Source organism: Dendrobates tinctorius, unplaced genomic scaffold (genome assembly GCF_039654945.1).
Source record: "Dendrobates tinctorius isolate UK_male_01 unplaced genomic scaffold, ASM3965494v1 ptg000162l, whole genome shotgun sequence".
NCBI lineage: Eukaryota > Metazoa > Chordata > Amphibia > Anura > Dendrobatidae > Dendrobates > Dendrobates tinctorius.
Window position 1 is genome coordinate 12966222 of NW_027361829.1, and position 23648 is coordinate 12989869.

The 23648-nt window shown below is 43.1% G+C and overlaps 1 long non-coding RNA gene across 1 annotated transcript in view; it reads right to left on the minus strand.

Annotated features, from left to right (window-relative positions):
* Positions 1 to 23648, minus strand: part of LOC141052638 (uncharacterized) — a 58517-nt gene that overhangs the window by 23488 nt on the left and 11381 nt on the right. Inside the window, exon 2 of the long non-coding RNA XR_012220871.1 lies at positions 21322 to 21412. This is a non-coding gene — a long non-coding RNA (uncharacterized lncRNA). The remainder of the gene's footprint in view (positions 1 to 21321; positions 21413 to 23648) is intronic.

Consider the following 23648-nt stretch of genomic DNA (forward strand, 5'->3'; position numbering starts at 1 on the left):
ATTTCTGTCTGCTGCAATCCCCATTAGGGGAAATGTGCTCCATTATTGACAATGCCATCCAGTGTACATCTTGCCACATGTATGCAATCCTTGAACAGTCAGTAAAGGGTACATACTGCTGTGTGAATTGTGAGCACGTTGTGCATTTGGAAGCCCAGGTACTGGATCTAAATGTGCAGCAGGCAACAATGAGATCCATAGACAATATGCAAAGCAGTCTGCTGATCACTGAGCAGCAGCTCACTGTCATAGATGAGGGAGAGGATGGTAGTATTGAGCTGCAGGACAGTAAGGCAGCTAGCTGGGTGACAGTTAGAAAGCGAGGTAGAGGAAAGAGTGCTAGGGAGGCTAGTCCTGATCTGGCACACCCCAATAAGTTTGCTAAGTTGGCATCTGAGGGGAGTGTCAGTACAGGGGTAGCACTACTGCAGCAAGGCATGTTCTCTGAAAGCCGACGGAGTGTCTGCTCCAGTAAGGGGGGGAAATAGGAGAGCAAGGCAGGCCAGACAGGTGCTGATAGTGGGGGACTTTGTAAGGAGATAGACCAGACCGCTGGTACCTGCTTGCCGGGTCCGGAACTAGAAAGGTTGCAACCTTTTTTGCCAGGGGGAATCCTGAGTGGGGTGGACCTTCCCTTGCTGCAGGAGGAAAGGAGGAGAGAGACAGAGCTTCCTGCTGACCCAGAGAGGCAGGGAGAACGAGAAAAGGGCACACAGCAGCAGAGGCATAAAAGGAAAAAGCGCACAAAGCCGTTCAGTGTGGCACCGGCGAGGAGCAGCACAGAGAGCATTGTGCAGAGTGGTGAACAGCGTGCTCTGCTTCCCCCACCAGAGAGTACCGGTGTGTCAACGGGCCGTATAGAAGGAGCCCCCGTCGCCTGCAGAGAGAGCTGTGCAGAGCAGAGTTGTGTCAGCAGAGCAGAGCCATGCAGAGCCGTGTTAGCGGAGCAGAGCCATGTACACAGAGCAGAGCTGAGCAGGGTGTTGTAGCAGCAAGAGAGAGAGAAGTGCTCTGTCCGGGGAGCACCAGCCCCACACAGACCAGTGACCGCCGTCGCCCGCCGTCTACCGCAGGGACCAGAGAGAGAGAGACGGGCAGTGTGTGCCCATTGACCGACATAAAGTCAGGAGTCAAGCACTTCAGGATTGTGAGTACCGTGTGTGTGCTGCCTGAAAGGGACCGGTAGCATGACCGTTACCTACACCCTGACTGTGCTAGTAAATCTCGGCCCCAGACACTTACAACTTGACTTGACCATTGTGTACTTCTACAGCCACTTTGGGCTTGTACAGGACTGTGGCCCTCACCGTTGTTTAGCCTCCACAGTATATGGACTGGGGCAGTGGAAGGTACCGGAGACTGACAACTGTCACCAGAAGATCCCCGTCTTGCTAGACCCCATTATTAAGGACACTGCATCGTTCGTTGCCAGCGCAATTGAGTTTGCTGCAGGAGTTGCCGTTCAGGAAGTTCCTTACTCCTGGTATAATGAATTGCCAATATTTGAATCATTGTTTTTCACCTCAAGTTATCGCCTGTCTTTATGTACTGTTTGTCTCCCCTATTTAACCCTTTATGTCCCTGAGTGTTGTATTCCCTGTAAATAAACCTGTTAACCCTTGCTCTGCCTGCACCCCATCACTGCATCCCGTGTTCCTGCTTGTTACCTTACAACTCAATTATTAGGGGAACAGATAGGGCAATTTGTCACAAAGACAGGGATTGTCGAACAGTGTGCTGCCTACCTGGCGCTCAAGTCTGACACATCGCTGATTGGGTTGACAAATTACTGGGAGGGGCTGGTGAGGACCCAGCAGTCACGGTGCACATTGGCACAAATGATTCAGTTAGAGGTAGGTGGAAGGTCCTTAAAGATGATGTCAGGGAATTAGACTGCAAGCTTAAAGCAAGGACCTCTAAGGTTGCATTCTCTGAAATACTGCCTGCACCACGTGCCATGCCAGAAAGGCAATGGGAGATTAGGGAGATAAATAAGTGGCTCAGGAATTGGTGTAGGAAGGAGGGGTTTGAGTTCCTGGAGAAGTGGGCCAACTTCTCAGTTGGCTACAAGTTCTATACTAAGGATGGGATGCACCTCAATGCGGAGGGTGCAGCTGTTGGCTTGTCTTTTCTGTGAAGGAATGTCTTGGTTTGGATAGCTCTGTGTTTAAACGGGCCTCTAGAATTCTGTTGCTGGGGGCTGAAGTTCTTAAGCAAGATGATTTGTATGACCGAGCATTGCGTTTAGATGACACTAACTGGTGCGATCTAGTTTCTTGCAGATGAGTGATACGAAGCTCTGCTTTATCTTTGGCATCTTTCAAGGCAGCGTCCCTTTCTCTGTGGAATCTGCCTTGTTTAACTCTGATAAGGCTTTGTCGATATTAGAGTCTTTTAGGAAGGCAATGTACCTTGTGGACAGTCTCTTGTATCTTCCGTGGGCCAAGTCTAGCCATAAACTCACTGCATCATTTTTGTGGTGTTGGACGCTTGACATAAGAGAGGCGACTCATTCCCATAGGTCATCCAGGTTGTCATTGAACTCCTCCCTTGTGGAACGGTAGTTCTTGTGGACCTTTAGCATTGTTTGAGGGAGCATACTGGTGCTGTGTCTTGGTCTGTTGTGGGAGCAGGCTCTTCTTCCCGTGCTTCATGATGTTCAAGGTCGGGCTGCGCCTGCAGAGGAGCGGCGCGGAATGTTCATCGGCCATTTTGTGGTATTATATACAGAGAGTCTCTATGCACAATGCGGTCTGAGGTAATGCTGCAGGAGATTTCTTATGGAACAAATTCATGGACTTTTAGTGTGCTGCTTGACAAAATGACGAATCCAGGTTATGATGAAGGATTTAACTATTTATTTACCAACGCGTTTCGAAGTGTACAGCACTTCTTCCTCAGGGGATGACATATATGAACAGTTAGCTCTGCCTCAGTTTAAAAACATTCATGATTTGAAAATTGGCGCCAATGATCACATGTCATGCAGCCAGAAAGGTCAAAGTTCAAACACACCAGTAAACATGAATTGTCATCATAGTTAACTTTTGATTATTTAAGAATTATTCTTTAATTATTCCACAGATAAAAAGCTCAAAAAAAATGAACAAAAAATATATATATAAATAAGAAAAAAAATATATATGTCTAAGACGTGAACTCACACAGAAAAAAAGAGGGGAAGTACCGATGGTCAGCACCTAAGCCGCCATACCAAAGCTGAATCAGTGTCCCGAAGGGAATATAAAAAGGATATATATATATATATATATATATATATAAAATAAAAGAAGAACATGTATACATTATAGTATATTATAATAAAAAAGTGTATATATATTTCTGTATTATAATAAAGGACAATCTATATATAAAAATTGAGTGGATTTCAATTAATTATCACCATGGTTTAATCACCACTAATTTACTTGCTCTATTGCTGAGACAGTATGTGACAGCCAACCAGAGAAACGGACCAGCAAAGGGTAATAGAAAAATGTCTAGAGAGACCATGTTGTAAAAAACCCCTTTTGATGTTATACCTATGTGAATTAACCCTTAAATGCAATGGTTGTGTTGTCCTTCCAACATACTGCTTTTTGCATTCACATTCTATCAAATATATGACAAATTCAGTGGTGCAACTAAGATACTCCTTGATAGGAAAACTTTCATTAATGCTGGAGGATTTGACATATTTCTCTTTATGTGTGATATTATTGTGTGATAATATTACAACAAAGACAATTTTTTCTCCCGCATTTAAAAATCCCTTTTAGAGGAGTATTGTTAATTGAGGTAGATTTATAATTAGTTTTTAATCGACTTGGGGCCACCAAACTTTTAATGGTTGGTGCCCTCCTAAAAGTAACCCCTGGATTGCTAGGAAGGAATTTTTGTAGTATAGGATCAATTAGTAAAATATGCCAATTATTATGTAGGATTTTTCTTATTCTTATGGGTTCAGCACAATATTGTGTGGTAAAATTGACCATAAATTTTTTATTATCCGGTTTAATTGTCTTAGGTCCATTAATAAGAGTATCTTGTGGTATATTAATACATTTACTATAAGCATTTTTTATCAGATCATTAGGATATTTTTTCGCCACAAACCTCTTTCTTAAAATATCCGCTTGTTCCTTAAAATTCTCCAAATTGGAGCAATTTTTTCTGATCCTCCTGAATTGGTTGTCAGGAATATTCCTCAACCATTTGCCAAAATGTCCACTATTAAAAGGTATATAACTATTAATATCCACGTTTTTAAAAAAAAGTTTTGGTTAAAATAGTATTATGCTTAATAAAAATAGAAATATCCAGAAAATTAATATTATTCTTATCATATATCGAGGAAAATGATAAGCTCCAATTATTGTTGTTAATATCATTAATGAAATCATTAATATTATTATTGGAGTTATCCCATATAAAGAACAAATCATCAATGAATCTCTTATAAATAATTATGTTGTTGCACCACTTGGAATTAAAAATATAAAAATCCTCAAAAACCCTCCTAAAAATATTTGCATAAGTCGGTGCGACTTTAGAACCCATCGCAGTCCCAAGGCGCTGATGATACAGAAATCCATCAAAGGTGAAATAGTTATTCTTCAAATAAATTCCATACCTTTTAATAAAAAGTTTTTTTGTTCTTTGGAAAGTCTATTATCTCTTATTAAAATTTTATTAAAACAAGCAAGACCTAAATTGTGCGATATATTTGAATATAATGAAGTAACATCCATAGAAAGGAACAGATAAGTAGGTTTCCATTCAACCTGCTGTAGAAATTGAATTAAATGAGTAGAATCTCTAATATAACTCTTCAAAGTAGGAACATGTACAACCATAATCCTATCGATAAAATGGGATAAATTACTGGTAAGAGAGCCAATACCAGATATGATTGGTCTTCCTGGGGGGTGTTCTAAATTTTTATGTATTTTGGGTAAATGATAAAAAAAGGGGTACGTGGATTTTGTATCATGAGAAATTTTAGTTCATTTTTATCAAAAATATTCAGATTTTTTCCTTCCTGAATTAATTCATCATAGTTCACTTTTATTCTCGCAATAACATCAAATGTTGTTCTACCATAATATTTCTCATCTGATAGTATTCTGTGCGCTTCATCACAATAATCAGTTCTATCTTGAATAACTATTCCACCCCCCTTATCTGCTGACGAATCACATTATTAGTATTAGTCTTCAGTGATTTTAGAGCTATTTTTTCTTTTTTGGTCAAGTTATGCTTATAATAATAATTATTATTATTAGTGAATGATATTTCCTTAAATTTCTTTTGAACAACATCATTAAATACATTCAGGTAGTGACTCTTATTTTCGATTGGATAAAAATTGGATTTTACGGGTACATCCAAATGAAATCCTAATTCAGTTGTATTCTCATTTATATTTACATTAATATTTGCACTGTTATTGGATATATAGTTAACACCATTATCTTTGCATGAGATTTGATTAATATCCTTCAATAAGAAATGTCTTTTTAACGTTAGTTTCCTAATGAATACTTGAAAATCCAAAAAAAATCAAAGTCATTTATTTTATATGTAGGACAAAAGGTTAATCCTTTGGAAAGGACTTTCTTTTCATCTATTGTAAGATCATAAGATGATAAATTGAAAATATTATTTCCAATATCGGAAGAATCATTATTAGCTTTCTATTTATTTTCCATTATTTTACTTTTCCTTTCTTTTTTTCTCCCCCTTCTTTTTCCTCTATAAAGCCTTTTCTTTTTCCATTTTTTGGAGAAAATTTTTTTTTTATTTGTGTGTTTTTCAGTGCCCGTGGTAAAAAAGGAACAATGGCTGTGTTATCAGTATTAGAATTATCTGTTAGGATCATATCACCATTGGGTGTATTTGGAATATCATTATCATAAACAGAAAATTCCAGTAGTGATTTCGGTGTGGGCTCAGGAAATTCAATAAGTGCAGGTGAAGGTGAAGGTGAAGTGCAATAGGTATAGGTGTAATAATATTACTTATATCAGTAATCGGATTTATTGTATCAATGAGGTTCTTTTTAGTCTTATCCTCATTAAGGCGTTTCATTTGTTCCTTAATACTTTCCAAATGTCTCATAGCCTCAATTAATGGTGCGGTCATTTTAGTAGTCTTTATTAGTGGTGGTTTAGAAAAAATATTATTATTTTCAATAGTCACCTCCTTGTTCTTTAACGATTTTGGAAGTGCATTGAGCAGCAAGGTGGTGTGCTGGTAAAAGGGGAAAAAAAACAAAAAAAAACTCTTAAATCTTCTTCCTGAGCGAGTGTGAACGAGCTGAGTGTGACCTGAGCGTAAGTGTGTGACTTGAAATTCAGTGAAGAGGTATTTGGAAAACCTATAACAAATACCTGTGTGAGTTGCTGAATTGTAAGTTGCTGAGTGCTTTCTACCTGTTCAATTTTTGTGGGGCTTTGGGGGCTTGTTTAACCTATATTTTCTCTCTTCAGGGTTAATCTCTTATTTTACTATCTGTGTTTTTAAGGGTAAACTATATTGCATTTAAATCTTGAGGTGTAACTATATTCACAAGGGGTTAATTAAGGGTGGGAGTTCATACAGTAATTAAGGGTTTATAAGGGGCAGCTGGTTGTGGCTCAACTCCTTTTGGAAGTGCATTGAGCAGCAAGGTGGTGTGCTGGTAAAAGGGGAAAAAAAAAACTCTTTTAAATCTTCTTCCTGAGCGAGTGTGAACGAGCTGAGTGTGACCTGAGCGTAAGTGCGAACTGTGGTAAGTGTGTGACTTGAAATTCAGTGACTTTAGATTCAGGGCGTTTCCAAGGGAGGTCTTACTGAATTGCTGTTATATTAATACTTTTTTTTTTTTTTTTTTATTTATTTTTGCTTATCTTATTGTCTGGTGCAATCCCCATTAGGATGTGCTCCACTATTGCCAATGCCATCCAGTGAACGTCTTGCCGCATGTATGAAATCCTTGAACAGTCGGTCGAGGGTGCATACTGCTGTGCAAGATGTGAGCACGTTGTGCATTTGGAAGCCCAGATACTGGATCTAAATGTGCAGCTGGCAACACTGAGATCCATAGACAATATGGAAAGGAGTCTTCTGCTCACTGAGCAGACGCTCAATGGGATAGATGAGGGGGGGGATGCTAGGTTGGAGCTGCAGGACAATGAAGCAGCTAGCTGGGTGACAGTTAGAAGGCGAGGTAGAGGGAAGAGCACCAGGGAGGCTAGTCCTGATCTGGCACACCCCAATAAGTTTGCTAAGTTGGCAGATGAGGGGAGTGTTAGTGCAGGAGTAGCACTGCTGCAGCAAGGCATGTCCTCTGAAAGCCGGAGGAGTGTCTGCTCCAGTAAGGGGGGAAATAGGAGAGCAGGGCAGGCCAGACAGGTTCTGGTAGTGGGAGACTCAATTATTAGGGGAACAGATAGGGCAATCTGTTACAAAGACAGGGATCGTCGAACGGTGTGCTGCCTACCTGGCGCTCGAGTCCGACACATCGCTGATCGGGTTGACAGATTACTGGGAGGGGCTGGAGAGGATCCAGCGGTCATGGTGCATATTGGCACAAATGACAAAGTTAGAGGTAGGTGGAAGGTCCTTAAAGATGATTTCAGGGAATTAGGCTGTAAGCTTAAAGCAAGGACCTCCAAGGTGGTATTTTCGGAAATACTTCCTGTACCACGTGCCACGCCAGAGAGGCAACGGGAGATTAGGGAGGTTAATAAGTGGCTCAGGAATTGGTGTAGGAAGGAGGGGTTTGGGTTCCTGCAGAACTGGGCCGACTTCTCAGTTGGCTACAGGTTCTACGCTAGGGACGGGCTGCACCTCAATGGGGAGGGTGCAGCTGTGCTGGGGGAGAAAATGGCTAGAAGGTTGGAGGAGTGCTTAAACTAGGGACGGGGGGGAGGGTATTCCTTTTATAGGAGGGGAAGACAGTGCAGATAGAGACCTGGGCACAAATAATGACATTGGGGGTGGGGGTGGCATGGGGGGTGGGGTTAGAACAGTTAATAATTTAAGAAAGAATAGAAGTACAGAGAGATACATAAAGTGCATGTATACTAATGCCAGAAGTCTCGCCAACAAAATGAAGGAATTGGAGTTAATGTTGTTGGAACATAATTATGACATGGTGGGGATATCTGAGACATGGCTGGATGAGAGCCATGACTGGGCTGTTAATTTACAGGGCTATAGTCTGTTCAGAAATGACCGTACAAATAAGCGAGGGGGAGGCGTGTGTTTATATGTAAAATCATCCTTAAAACCCATCCTTCGTGATAATATATATGAATCTAATGAAAATGTAGAGTCCCTGTGGCTAGAGATAAGGGGAGGGGGGAAAAATAATAAATTACTGATAGGGGTTTGTTATAAATCTCCAAAAATAATGGAAGCTACAGAGAATATCCTCATAAAGCAAATAGATGAAGCAGCGACTAAAGGAGAAGTCATTATTATGGGGGACTTCAACTACCCTGAAATACATTGGGGAACCGAAACCTGCAGTTCCAGCAAAGGTGACATGTTTCTGACAACGATGAGAGACAATTACCTTTCACAACTGGTTCAGGACCCAACAAGAGGGGGGGCACTGCTAGACCTAATATTAACCAACAGGCCAGACCGCATATCAAATGTAAGGGTTGAGGGTCACTTGGGTAATAGTGATCACAAATTAATAAGTTTTCATGTATCCTTTAATAAGATGTGTAGTAGAGGGGTTACAAGGACACTAAACTTCAGGAAGGCAAATTTCCAACAGATGAGAGATGATCTTGGTGTAATTAACTGGGACGATATCCTGAGACATAAAAATACACAAAGAAAATGGGAGACGTTTATTAGCATCCTGAATAGGACCTGTGCACAATATATACCGTATGGGAATAAACATGCGAGAAATAGGAGGAAACCACTATGGCTAAATAGAGCTGTAAGGGGCGCAATAAGAGATAAAAATAAAGCATTTAGAGAATTAAAGCAAGTAGGTAGTGATGAGGCATTAAATAAATACAGAAGATTAAATACATTCTGTAAAAAGCAAATCAAGACAGCAAAGATTGAGACAGAGAGACTCATTGCCAGAGAAAGTAAAAATAATCCCAAAATATTCTTTAACTACATAAATAGTAAGAAACTAAAAAATGATAGTGTTGGTCCCCTTAAAAATAGTCTGGGTGAAATGATGGATGAGGATGAGGAAAAAGCCAATATGCTAAATGACTTTTTTTCAACAGTATTTACACAAGAAAATCCCATGACAGATAACATGATCAGGGATAAAAATTCTCCATTAAATGTCACCTGCTTAACCCAGCAGGAAGTACGGCGGCGTCTACAAATCACTAAAATTGACAAATCCCCGGGCCCGGATGGGATACACCCAAGAGTACTGCAGGAATTAAGCACAGTCATAGATAGACCACTATTTTTAATCTTTAAAGATTCCATAATAACAGGGTCTGTACCACAGGACTGGCGTATAGCAAATGTGGTGCCAATATTCAAAAAGGGGACAAAAACTGAACTTGGAAATTATAGGCCAGTAAGTTTAACCTCAACTGTGGGTAAAATCCTGGAGGGTTTTCTAAGAGATACTATACTGGAGTATCTGGAGAAGAATAACCTTATGACCCAATATCAACATGGGTTTACAAGAGACCGTTCCTGTCAGACTAATCTGATAAGCTTTTATGAAGAGGTAAGTTCCGGACTGGACCAAGGGAATGCAGTGGACGTGGTGTACATGGACTTTTCAAAAGCTTTTTATACGGTGCCACACAAAAGGTTGATACATAAAATGAGAACAATGGGGATAGGGGAAAATATGTGTAGGTGGGTTAAGAGCTGGCTCAGGGATAGGAAACAAAGGGTGGTTATTAATGGAGCACACTCGGATTGGGTCACGGTTAGCAGTGGGGTACCACAGGGGTCAGTTTTGGGCCCGCTTCTTTTTAACATATTTATTAATGACCTTGTAGGGGGCATAGAGAGTAGAATTTCAATATTTGCAGATGACACTAAACTCTGCAGGGTAATTAATACAGAGGAGGACAATTTTATATTACAGGAGGATTTATGTAAACTAGAAGCTTGGGCTGATAAATGGCAAATGAGCTTTAATGGGGATAAATGTAAGGTCATGCACTTGGGTAGAACGAACAAGTTGTATAATTATGTGCTTAATTGTAAAACACTGGGCAAAACAGTCACTGAAAAAGACCTGGGTGTATGGGTGGATGACAAACTCACATTTAGTGGCCAGAGTCAAGTAGCTGCTGCAAAGGCAAATAAAATAATGGGATGCATTAAAAGAGGCATAGATGCTCATGAGGAGAACATAATTTTACCTCTATATAAGTCACTAGTGCGACCACACTTAGAATACTGTGTACAGTTCTGGTCTCCGGTGTATAAGAAAGACATAGCTGAACTGGAGCGGGTGCAGAGAAGAGCGACCAAGGTTATTAGGGAACTAGGGGGTCTGCAATACCAAGACAGGTTATTACACTTGGGGTTATTTAGTTTGGAGAATCGAAGGCTTAGGGGTGATCTTATTACAATGTATAAATATATGTGGGGACAATACAAAGACCTTTCTAATGATCTTTTTACTCTTAGACCTGTGACGGGGACAAGGGGGCATCCTCTACGTCTGGAGGAAAGAAGGTTTAAGCATACTCACAGACGCGGATTCTTTACTGTAAGAGCAGTGAGACTATGGAACTCTCTGCCATATGATGTTGTAATGAGTGATTCACTACAAAAATTTAAGAAGGGACTGGATGCCTTTCTTGAAAAGTATAATATTACAGGGTATATACACTAGTCTCCTTAATATTGCGTTGATCCAGGGAGCTAGTCTGATTGCCGTATGTGGAGTCGGGAAGGAATTTTTTTCCCCAATGTGAAGCTTACTGTTGCCACATGGGTTTTTTTTGCCTTCCTCTGGATCAACATGTTAGGGCAAGTTAGGATAGGATATGGGTTGAACTAGATGGACTCAAAGTCTCCCTTCAACCTTAATAACTATGTTACTATGTTACTATGGTGATGTCTTATCAATGGTGTTCACTAAAGATATATTTTGTTGATCCAGATCAATTTTATCATACTTTTTATTTTTTGTCCTATTCAAATCATGTTGGTCTCAATTGTTTTAATAATATCCATTTCCTTTGAAACATCCATAGCAGTTTCCTTCTTTTTAGTTTTATTATTCATTCTCCTGTAATCTTCTCTATCCCTTTGTAATTTTTTAGATTTTTTCAAAATAGTCTCATGTTCGACTTGCATAACATGAGTTATAACATTAGAATTAATCTTTTTATATTCAGGGTGATTATGGAAAGGACTCAGTTCCTTAGATTCATTACCTTAATAGCTACTAACTCTGCAAGTTTGGATCTTTTTTTATACAATAATAAAATCATCCTATGCATACAATTATTTAGATTAGTATTCCATTCACTGGTAAAGTCCAGATCATTATCAAAAGGTGAATCAAAAACTAACCTCAGTCCACGAGGGCAAATGTTCTCCTCTAAGTAGATGGATAAAAAGCGAGCGTCCATACTATAATGAAGTTCTTCTTTAATAGCCTCCTTAAAGTTTAGGAAGATTTTTCGGAAATTCCTCGTTTCCTCTTCATTGAAAGAATTAGTACTTTCCTCAGTATGAGTTGAAAAACCAATATTTCCAATGGTTTGTAATATCAATCGTTCCCTTGATGAAAGCAGATTCTGAAAATATTCCATCCTGGTACACAGTGACAAACCCTCTGCTGCTGCACGTTCCTATGCACCGACAGTGCTTTCCAAGGACTGTCAGAGAAACTTCAATGTAGATAAACTATAGGAAAAGAAAGCGCAATAGGGTCTTATCCGGATAAAATGTTAAAGGAAATAGTAGGAATACACTCACCCTTTCCAGGAGAGTTTAAGACATGTAAGATCCATAGTCAGCCTGCTGCACGTCCAAAGGTCAACTCTGTGACCGCCAAAACTTCAGTTTCTTATGGAACAAATTCCCGGACTTTTAGTGCACTGCTTGACAAAATGACGAATCCAGATTATGATGAAGGATTTAACTATTTATTTCCCAACGCGTTTCGAAGTGTACAGCACTTCTTCCTCAGGGGATGACATATATGAACAGTTAGATCTGTCTCAGTTTAAATACATTCATGATTTGAAAATTGGTGCCAATGATCACATGTCGTGCAGCCAGAAAGGTCAAAGTTCAAACACACCAGTAAACATGAATTGTCATCATAGTAAACCTTTGATTATTTAAAAATTATTCTTTAATTATTCCACAGATAAAAAGTTAACAAAAATCTGAATAAAAAATATATATATAAATAAGAAAAAAAATATATATCTCTAAGACGTGAACTCACGCAGAAAAAAGAGGGGAAGTACCGATGGTCTTGGGGCTTATCATTTTCCTCAATATATGATAAGAATAATATTAATTTTCTGGATATTTCTATTTTTAATAAGGATAATACTATTTTAACCAAAACTTTTTTAAAAACGTGGATATTAATAGTTATATACCGTATTTTCCACTTTGTAAAACGCACTTTTTTTCCCCAAACTTGGGGGGAAATTGGGGGTGCGTCTTACAAAGAGGATATACATTACCGGGTGTAGGCCGCAGGGGTGTCCGGCTGTCCGTCGGCACCGTGTCTCCACGTGCCCAGCGATGTCTCCGGTTCCAATCCCGGGGCTCTGGCGACATTTTGCGACAGGTCAGAGCCCCGGGGCTCCCCCTCGGTTCCCTCTGTTTTGGCTCCGACAATATGGCGGCCGCCGCCAGGGGCGGCGCATGCGCTGATGGTGATCTTGGGACAGATCTCGCTGAAATCTCATCTCTCGAGATCTCAGTCCCGAGATCACCATCAGCGCATGCGCCGCCCCCGGCAGCGGCCGCCATATTGCTGGAGCCCAAAACAGAGGGGACCGAGAGGGAGCCCCGGGGCTCTGGCCTGTCGCAAAATGTCACCAGAGCCCCGGGATTGGAACCGGAGACACCGCTGGGTACGTGGAGACATGGCTGGGCACCCGGAGACACCCACAGCGCCGACGGACACCCGGTAAATGTGGGCAGAGCCCCGGGCTGCTGCACAGACCCCCCTGACAGTAGCGCAAGCCCCCCCTGGTAGCAGCATGAGCCCCCCCTGGCAGCAGTACAGCCCCCCTGGCAGCAGCGCAAGCCCCCCTGGTAGCAGCACGAGCCCCCCTGGCAGCAGTACAGCCCCCCTGCCAGCAGCATGAGCCCCCCCTGGCAGCAGCACAGACCCTCCTGGCAGCAGTACTGCCCCCCTGGCAGCAGCGCGAGCCCCCCTGGTAGCAGCACGAGCCCCCTGGTAGCAGCACGAGCCCTCCTGGTAGCAGCACAAGCCCCCTGGTAGCAGCACAAGCCCCCCTGGCAGCGTGCTGCACATCGGAGCACCCTCTCATCCCTTCCTGCGGCCTGCAGTATCACCCCACTCCTGCCTCCTCCAGCAGCGACCCTGGGACCCCACTTCACCGCAGCCCCCACCCCCGGTAAGCAATAAGACACCTGGATTATAAGAGGCACCACCATTTTATTAAGAAAATGTTTTTTTCCTATTTTTCTCCTCAAAATTTGTGGTGCGTCTTATAATCCGGAGCGTCTTATAAAGCGAAAAATACGCTGCCTTTTAATAGTGGACATTTTGGCAAATGGTTGAGGAATATTCCTGACAACCAATTCAGGAGGATCAGAAAAAATTGCTCCAATTTGGAGGATTTTAAGGAACAAGCGGATATTTTAAGAAAGAGGTTTGTGGCAAAAAAATATCCTAATGATCTGATAAAAAATGCTTATAGTAAATGTATTAATATACCACAAGATACTCTTATTAATGGACCTAAGACAATTAAACCGGATAATAAAAAATTTATGGTCAATTTTACCACACAATATTGTGCTCAACACATAAGAATAAGAAAAATCCTATATAATAATTGGCATATTTTACTAATTGATCCTATACTGCAAAAATTCCTTCCTAGCAATCCAGGGGTTACTTTTAGGAGGGCACAACCATTAAAAGTTTGGTGGCCCCAAGTCGATTAAAAACTAATTATAAATCTACCTCAATTAGCAATACTCCTCTAAAAGGGATTTTTAAATGCAGGAGGAAAAATTGTCTTTGCTGTAATATTATCACACATAAAGAGAAATATGTCAAATCCTCCAGCACTAATGAAAGTTTTCCTATCAAGGAGTATCTTAGTTGCACCACTGAATTTGTCATATATTTGATAGAATGTGAATGCAAAAAGCAGTATGTTGGAAGGACAACACAACAATTGCATTTAAGGGTTAATTCACATAGGTATAATATCAAAAGGGGTTTTTTACAACATGGTCTCTCTAGACATTTTTCTATTAAACATAATAGAAACTTTAATGGATTGAAAATTAGCTCAATAGAGCATATCCCTGGTGATATTCCTGATAGAGTAGGACAATTGAATAGAAAAGAGGTTTTTTGGATATACAGGCTAAATACTTTGAAACCCAATGGACTGAACAAAATTACGGAAGTCTTTCTTTAAAATTTGTTAAAATTATCATTTTTTATTTGGAACAAATCTGTAATAAGTATTCACATTATTTATATATTCATTTTTAATTATTTGTGATTTTTAATGTAATTTATTATGTGCGACTTTTTTATTACATATGGATATTTATATTTATTTTATTTGTTATTTGTGTATATATTACCATGATATGAGTATTCATTTTATTATAACTCAGTGTCCTAAAGTGTCAGTATTGTTAAAATGTATTCAAGGTTTCTTCTTTTTCATTTTCCCTTTTCTGTTCTGTGCGGTGATACACGGGAGGCGATCCAGGAATGATTTCTGAGTCTTTTGTGGGTCCGTTTCTCTGGTTGGCTGTCACATACTGTCTCAGCAATAGAGCAAGTAAATTAGTGGTGATTAAACCATGGTGATAATCAATTGAAATCCACTCAATTTTTATATATAGATTGTCCTTTATTATAATACAGAAATATATATACACTTTTTTATTATAATATACTACAATGTATACATGTTCTTCTTCTTTTATTTTCTATATATATATATATATATATATATCCTTTTTATATTCCCTTCGGGACACTGATTCAGCTTTGGTATAGTGGCTTAGGTGCTAACCATCGGTACTTCCCCTCTTTTTTTTCTGCTTGAGTTCACGTCTTAGAGATATATATATATATTTTCTTATATATATATATATATATATATATATATATATATATATATATATATTATTCATTTTTTTGAGCTTTTTATCTGTGGAATAATTAAAGAATAATTTTTAAATAATCAAAGGTTAACTATGATGACAATTCATGTTTACTGGTGTGTTTGAACTTTGACCTTTCTGGCTGCACGACATGTGATCATTGGCGCCAATTTTCAAATCATGAATGTATTTAAACTGAGACAGATCTAACTGTTCATATATGTCATCTCCTGAGGAAGAAGTGCTGTACACTTCGAAACGCGTTGGGAAATAAATAGATAAATCCTTCATCATAACATGGATTTGTCATTTTGTCAAGCAGCGCGCTAAAAGTCCATGAATTTGTTCCATAAGAAAATGAAGTTTTGGCGGTCACAGAGTTGACCTTTGGACGTGCAGCAGGCTGACCACGGATCTTACATGTCTTAAACTCTCCTGGAAAGGGTGAGTGTATTCCTACTATTTCCTTTAACATTTTATCCGGATAAGACCCTATTGCGCTTTCTTTTCCTATAGTTTATCTACATTGCAGGAGATTTCTAGCAGAGCAGGGCTGCGGTATGTAAGCAGGAATAGTGTGGGCACGTGGGTAGGGATATAAGGCAGTTTTCGACTGTTCTGTCCCTGCATGAGGTGAATGGAGATGTGATTAATTGGTGATTAAATGGAGATTGATTAATAGAGGCTGTGAGAGATCCTACCTCCATTTCCTTGATGCAGAGCAAACAGGACCAATGCTGTTCAGCGTCTGGAAAGATGATGCATACCTGGGATTGTGCAATCCAGACTTGTTTATTTGTAAGTCTGGACATACAATGTTTGATCAGTAGTACAATAGCTTCTCCAAGAACGCAGATGTAAGCAAAATGAAGCAAGGTGCAGCAAAGTGTGGTCGATGCCTTCCTCAGCTCGGTTAAGGGTGTCTCTCACACAGAAAGTGAAAGTAAAAATGAAATGGCTGCTAGGAGGAAAGGTGATCCCTGAACTGGAGGTGAAAGGCACGCCATTAAGAAAATAATTAACTACAGACACAAAAAGGCCAGTAGGTGGCATCAGAGTAACATGTAAGAACAGATAGTATACATAGCATAAAAAATACAACCCATAAAAACTGGAGCGCTTAAATGCCCAAAAACCAGCCAAACGGAACAGCACAAAGAGTCAATAATCTGCACAGAGGGAGGAATGATCTGCAGACAACGGAGACCTGACACTCGCAGCCACCATAGTAATCATAGGAGGTGAGGGCACATCCACCCTCATATCGATAGAGAAGGGTGAACAATTTACACAGAGGGTAGAATTCTCTGCAGGCAGTGAAGATCTGACACTCGCAAACACCATAGTAATCATAGGAGGTGAAGCACGTCCTCCCTCATATCAATAGAGAAGGGTGGACAGCCTGCACAGAGGGAGGAATGGTCTGCAGGCAGCAGAGATCTGACACTCGCAGTCATGCAAGACAGAAGGGGTGTAATAATCAGGTGCTCAAATGTAGGTAGCAGGGTGTGTAGGGTTGGTGGGCCGAGCTGGGGGGGTGGTCCCTCTTCTTACCGCGCAGAGATATAAACAGAGACACGATGAGGCAGATTCTGGGTGCAACAGGTCCAAGTTTATTGTTCACCGTCCGACTGACGGCCCTCGCAGCACACCGCGATATCTCTCTCTCTCACAGCCCTCCGTGTCCAGGGCCGCTTCAACACCGTACGTTACACTAGGGACGTATTTATACGTACCGTCCCTTCTCACACTGTGACAATCCTGACAGCTCAGTCACTGTGGCCGCCTTAGGCCCGTACACCATCAGCACTTTACTGGCCAGTTTCGTCGTTACACATACGGTGTCCTTCACCCAGAGCCTCGTCTCTGCTGCGGTCCTTTCCTGTCAGGGCCACCCCCCTGACGTTCTCTCTCCTCAGTCCCCCTGGTCTGGATTCACCTCACAGCGGACAGACCGTCACAGTCCTCCTGTCACTGCGGCTCCCCCTGGGGACTGGAACCTTCTGGAACCCTCCCTCAGTATTTATAACTCTCCCGGGTCCTTGAAACTGTCACTCTAACTGTCACTCCGCCCCCCATGACCAACGGTTTCTAAAGCCCTAAGCTGATGTCACATCCTTTGCTCACACTCCACCCTGCCATCTAATGGTCATCCCAAGGTACTGCACGTCACCTACACTTTCCTAGCTGTTTCCCACTATATTACTGACACCTACCTAAACTGTGCAAACCTATCTTTCTTCACTCTGACTAGTCCGTCTGTCCGTCAGGTCACCTTCCCTACACTCCCCCTTCCTTTGTCCATTGTCGTCCTCGACAATCGTCATCCCTGCCTTCGTCGTTCTGAAGCTACACCTACATTCTGTTGTCGGACCAGCTGTTGAGCCAAACCCATTATCTGCAGGGGCCGAACCATACTGGGAGCACTATGCTCTGAGCAGCCTACTGCTACTCACCAGCGTGCACGCCACATGACAACGTCTTTCAAACTGGGCAAGGTACACCCGTATTCTCTCTACGGCGTGTATCTTTCCCCTACTCTCCCCTTCTGTTACCTTTCACTATCCGGTACGCCAGGATCGAGGCCACACACCTACCAGATCATTACCAGCGCCCGCCTTCCTCCTTCAGGGGTGTCCGTGGTGTTGGGGACCTGACCTAGGACGGCTGTCTTTCTCACGTCTTCCAACTCATTCTCCCTTCTTTCAATTACATGTCATGGTCGGCGTCCCGGTCTCCCAGACCTCAACTCTTAGATCCCTACCGGATCTCACACTTTCCTTTGGTCCCGCAGACCTTCCCTTACCCGGACCTGTTGCATTTTACTTTGCATATTATACATCAAACAACTTTATAATAGCACAAGTACCCATTTTTATAATTTTTTTTTTTTTCATTTTCTCTTGCTTTTAAAACCAACATATAACAGAAAAAAACAAAACATTGCAAGTCTTCTTTCTCCCCCCTTCCTTGGATATGGACACTCCCTCTCTTCTAAGTATCCCCCCTCTGTCAGTCTAACAAGTAAACATGGACTATCCTGTAAGAGAAACATAGAAAAAAAAACAGAAATAAAAATCACAGAGAAACAATTTTTTTTTTTTTAAAATCTGACCGCAAACTGTCCTTTTGACCTGCACAACGGTGCAACGAAGTCCTGACAGTTCAATCCTCCTTCCGGTGGTCAGTAGTAAGGGACCCCACAACCGTGGAGCTCCCAGGATGCAAGAAGTGTCCCTTTCTGCAAGTTAGTATAAACGAGCCGTCCCGGGGGTCGTGCAGCCGCCATGCCAACCTCTCCCCTCTCATGGAGCAGGTTCCAGACTTCTTGCTCCCTGGCCCTCTTCTTCTCTATAACTCCTGCGACCCAAACAGAGGGTCCGGCACGAGCCCTGGAGTCCGGTGGGCGGGACTCCGCTGAAAAAGACCGCAAGACAGAAACGGCCGAAGATTTCTGTGGCCCAGCAGCCGCTGGGGTCAGGTGGCAAATGGGGACAACCGGGTCCTCGGGGGCTGGAATCACAGGGCCCGCTAAGCTGGCCGCAGCCGACTCCAGCAGCGGCATAACCGCGGCCTCAGGACAGGCCGCATCCACTACTTCCAACGGAGCCGAAGTAACAGCCGATTTTAACGATGCAGCTGCTATTAGCAGGGGAAGCGCAGCAGCGTCTTCTTTGGGTGAGCTCTGCACTGGTGACTCCGGGCGGGGTAGTTCGGGGACATGAGCGGGGGCCTCACTCAGTTCTGCATACACCACAGGGCCCGATGTAACTAGGCCTTCTGGTGCGCAGGGGGCCGTGTGCTGTGACAGAATGGTGGGGGCCGCTTGCGGAGGCACTGGTGGGGCCGGGGGTACTCTCACCTTCCCCGACGCTGCGGCCTCCGTCTCACCATCACGCGGCTTTCCCCGCAGCCTCCGTTCCTCGGTCCACTGTCCTGCAGGCCTTTCCTCCAGACTCGGGGCCTCCGCGGAGAAGTCCTCTGCCGGTATTGGTGGTGGCCACTCTCGCTGACTCCGCTCAGGCTCCGCTCCCCGGCTCAGCATCCTGCTGCCTGCCCGTGGTTCTACAGATGACTTCTGGTGCAGCTCCATCTCCTGCCGCCATTGCCACTCTAGGCGGCTAATGCCCCGACACCCGCAGCATCTCGTACCGTCGGTTGGGCAGCAGTCGAATGGCGTCAGACAGCCGCAGCCAAGTTTTTCTTCTGTGCCACTCCCTCTGTGAGGTGGGGTGTCGGCAGGCCTCTCCACCCACCTGTCAGGGTCCAATATATGGAAGCGTCGATCTCCAGGCACATACTGCTCCTTTTTGGGGTACGTTGGAGGGGGTCCCAGTCCATTCTGAACAACTGCGAACACCCGGACCTCTCCTCTGCGCTGAAGCAATACCGCCATACTGCACAGTACCTGGTACCGCCCCGGATCCTCTGCTGGCCACACAGATCCGACACAGCGCTCCCAATTCATATTCCACAGGTAAGTTATTTGTAATCCACAGGTGTTTATAATCCATGCAGCATAGTCCAAGTCCTTTTCCATTACTTGAGGCAGGCCTGCCGCAGAAGATGATGTATTAGCGGCGGCGATCCTGCCGACTACGCCAAATGTAGGGTTGGTGGGCCGAGCTGGGGGGGTGGTCCCTCTTCTTACCGCGCAGAGATATAAACAGAGACACGATGAGGCAGATTCTGGGTGCAACAGGTCCAAGTTTATTGTTCACCGTCCGACTGACGTCCCTCGCAGCACACCGCGATATCTCTCTCTCTCACAGCCCTCCGTGTCCAGGGCCGCTTCAACACCGTACGTTACACTAGGGACGTATTTATACGTACCGTCCCTTCTCACACTGTGACAATCCTGACAGCTCAGTCACTGTGGCCGCCTTAGGCCCGTACACCATCAGCACTTTACTGGCCAGTTTCGTCGTTACACATACGGTGTCCTTCACCCAGAGCCTCGTCTCTGCTGCGGTCCTTTCCTGTCAGGGCCACCCCCCTGACGTTCTCTCTCCTCAGTCCCCCTGGTCTGGATTCACCTCACAGCGGACAGACCGTCACAGTCCTCCTGTCACTGCGGCTCCCCCTGGGGACTGGAACCTTCTGGAACCCTCCCTCAGTATTTATAACTCTCCCGGGTCCTTGAAACTGTCACTCTAACTGTCACTCCGCCCCCCATGACCAACGGTTTCTAAAGCCCTAAGCTGATGTCACGTCCTTTGCTCACACTCCACCCTGCCATCTAATGGTCATCCCAAGGTACTGCACGTCACCTACACTTTCCTAGCTGTTTCCCACTATATTACTGACACCTACCTAAACTGTGCAAACCTATCTTTCTTCACTCTGACTAGTCCGTCCGTCCGTCAGGTCACCTTCCCTACAGGTGAACAAAGAGTACAAAGGTAAAGCTAAATAAAAGTTGGTTAACTAAACAGTCTCTTGTTAACGGTTTCACTCATCGTGACTCCGCAGCCTATCACTCTCTGAAGGCCCCATGGGTAGCAGAATGCCGGTAGTGTTCTGTGTAATGTCTGCTAGCGTTCTCGCCTAGCACACGGTCCTTCTTCTGGCGGCAGTGGACAGTTTTCGGCAGAGGCATAGCTAGAGGTTCAGGCTCAGGGGGGTGAAACATTTGAGTGGGCCCCTAACAGTAGGACATATCATTGGAGCAACCTGCGCAACCGCACATGGGCGCAAGAGGTAAGGGGGCCCATATCTACCTCCAAAGAGTGTGCAATTTTGCATTTTTAGGAGCTCTTGGGCTGCAAAGGGCCCATATATTGTTCTTGCACAAGGGCCCTTTCTGTCTGTGTCTCCTTGTGGCCCCTAACCAGGAAATCAAGATTATAGCTATGGTGGTATAGGGGACCCTCAGGAGACCACACTTATTGAAATTAAATCTCCATACAAAGACCAGCACTGATATTATCGCCTTATGGTTACATATAGTGGTAGATACCAGTCCTGCAGAACATATAAGAGATTGCAGTACAGTTATAAATGGTGACTTACATATGACGTTGTTTCTGGTGGAGTCATTTACTTTTCCCGTCTTTTCCATCTGGCCCAGACCAACATGTCGACTTCTCCAGCCAGGACTCATCTGCAAAGTTTACAACAAAGACACATCTAAGTGCATTTCCAGCACCGTTCACATGTAGAATAATAATCCTCGTGTCCTACCCCCTGCTCAATGCAGGATTCACTAAATCATCCCAGACAGATGTCTGTCCAGCCTCTGTTTGTAGACCTCCATTGAAGGAGAACTCACCACCTCTCGTGGCAGCCTGTTCCACTCATTTATCACCCTCACTATCAAAAGATTTTCTATTATCTAATCTGTATCTTCTCCCTTTCAGTTTCATCCCATTGCTTCTTGTGTTTCCATGTGTAAATGTATTCACAACCTGCACAAACTCCTAATCCTGCTGATACCCCTATACTGAGCCACTGCTGTTATATGTGTCCCTATTACTGCACCTTCTGTGTGGTACAAAAACAGAGCTCCTCCAAGTGCCCCACATAGTAATGCCACCACTGTGCCCCTTACATCGTAATAATGCCTCCTTTGTGATCTCTAGATGGTAAAATTGCTTCCAAGAAAATATTAATTTCCTGTGTATGTGCCCTCCACATTTTGTCCCTAAAAAATAATAATACTCCATATGCAACTTTGATGGTCACAATACTGAGTGCCGGGGTGAGTGGCTTAGGCGCAGGTGATGTAGGTCGCAAACGTGCGAGCTCCTGAGGTAACCCTCTAACTCGACGTACACTGCAACTTTTTTGCTAATTTTTTGTTTCCATTTATATTTAAATTGGTTACAGAAGTTTTTGTGATCATTTTGAGACATTTCCCATCTTAGCATTAATTATCCTGTTTTCAAGATGACAAACTGTTAAAATGGCGTCATTCAACGGCTTGTCCCTGTGAGAGACTAATTCTCTGAGGTAAAATAAACTCCATAAATACAATTTTTCTTTTCAAAACTTTTTTTAATTATTATTAAATACATTTGTGTGACTTTCTGAAATTTTTAAGTCAATTTTTGCTATTTGCGTTTTTTTTGGGATTGCCTATTTTACCTTACAACTGTGAGGAAATTATATCTGTGTTGATAAACTGTACAGCTTTTCTGGGGGCATTTTCATTTCTTATTTTAATTTTTAAAATCCCTGTTAATGTGAAAGACTTTTCCATCTGTTTTTTTTTCTTGCTGTCTGGAATTTTCTTCTCACCTGAGGACATGACCACATAGGACTTGCAGCTGGACGTTGGTTGCGATAGCAATGCGGCTGCTACCTGCAAATAGTGAGTTCATCCATTGCTTGTTTTTTCCTTGGAACATAATCACAGACCCTCTTTAGTGTTGCCCCTTGTCAACCGGGGGTTTTCGCCCTCTTCTGATGATGCTAACACCGGGCACTCCGGCTGTGAAGTTCCTGTTGCGGGCCGCAGCTCTCCCACTTCATCTTTCCTCCTCCCAGTGACGTCCCCGCTGACTGCGGCCATTCTGTGAGCGGTGTGGAGAAATACCGCTGAGCACCTACGTGGAACTTCCTGGGAGTTGCCCCTTGCCAGACGAGAGGTATTGCTGCTTCTTTGCCTTTGTTTGCACTGGGCACACCGGTGGTGAGGATCCTGATATGGTCCGCTGCACGCGCCATCTTCCCTCTCTCCGATGAAGTCACCGCTGATATCAGACATCTTGGGGCTGGTACAGACTTCACTGTGGTTCTTCATTGCAGTTGCCCCTAGCTGACCGGGAGGCTTTGGACCTCATCTGACTGCGTAAACACCGGACACGTCATCAGTAAGGACTCTGTCATAGACTGCTGTGTGCGCCAGCTCTCCAATTCTATGGCATCTTTCTTCCTCCCTCCAAGTGACATCACCGCTGACCACAGCCATCTTGTGAGCGGTGTCTTCAGCTATACTGCTACTTTGTATTGCTTTGTTTGCCATATATTATCATTAAGAGAGGAGAGGGGGAGTGTTTCTAATTGTCTCAAAGGTAACTGCTGGGGGGCATTGGGGTCTTTTTGCTTATTATTATAAGAAAAGTTGTGCATATTATATTTCTTATTGCTTGCCTTCTCCTTGCTTTTGGTTGATCCCTTTTTGGCTCAAACAGCAAGGCAGGGGGGAGTATAGGTGTTTGTTGTGATGACTATAAATGGGGAATAACAAACAATAAAATAACAATAAATAATAAATAATATATCTATAGAAGGCACAAAAGAGGAAGGTGAGCTGTTTGGATTTAAAGGAGTCTATACTTTTCACCACAAATTCTGATGGTTCCGTACCTTGTTGTCCACTGATTCCTGAGGATCGG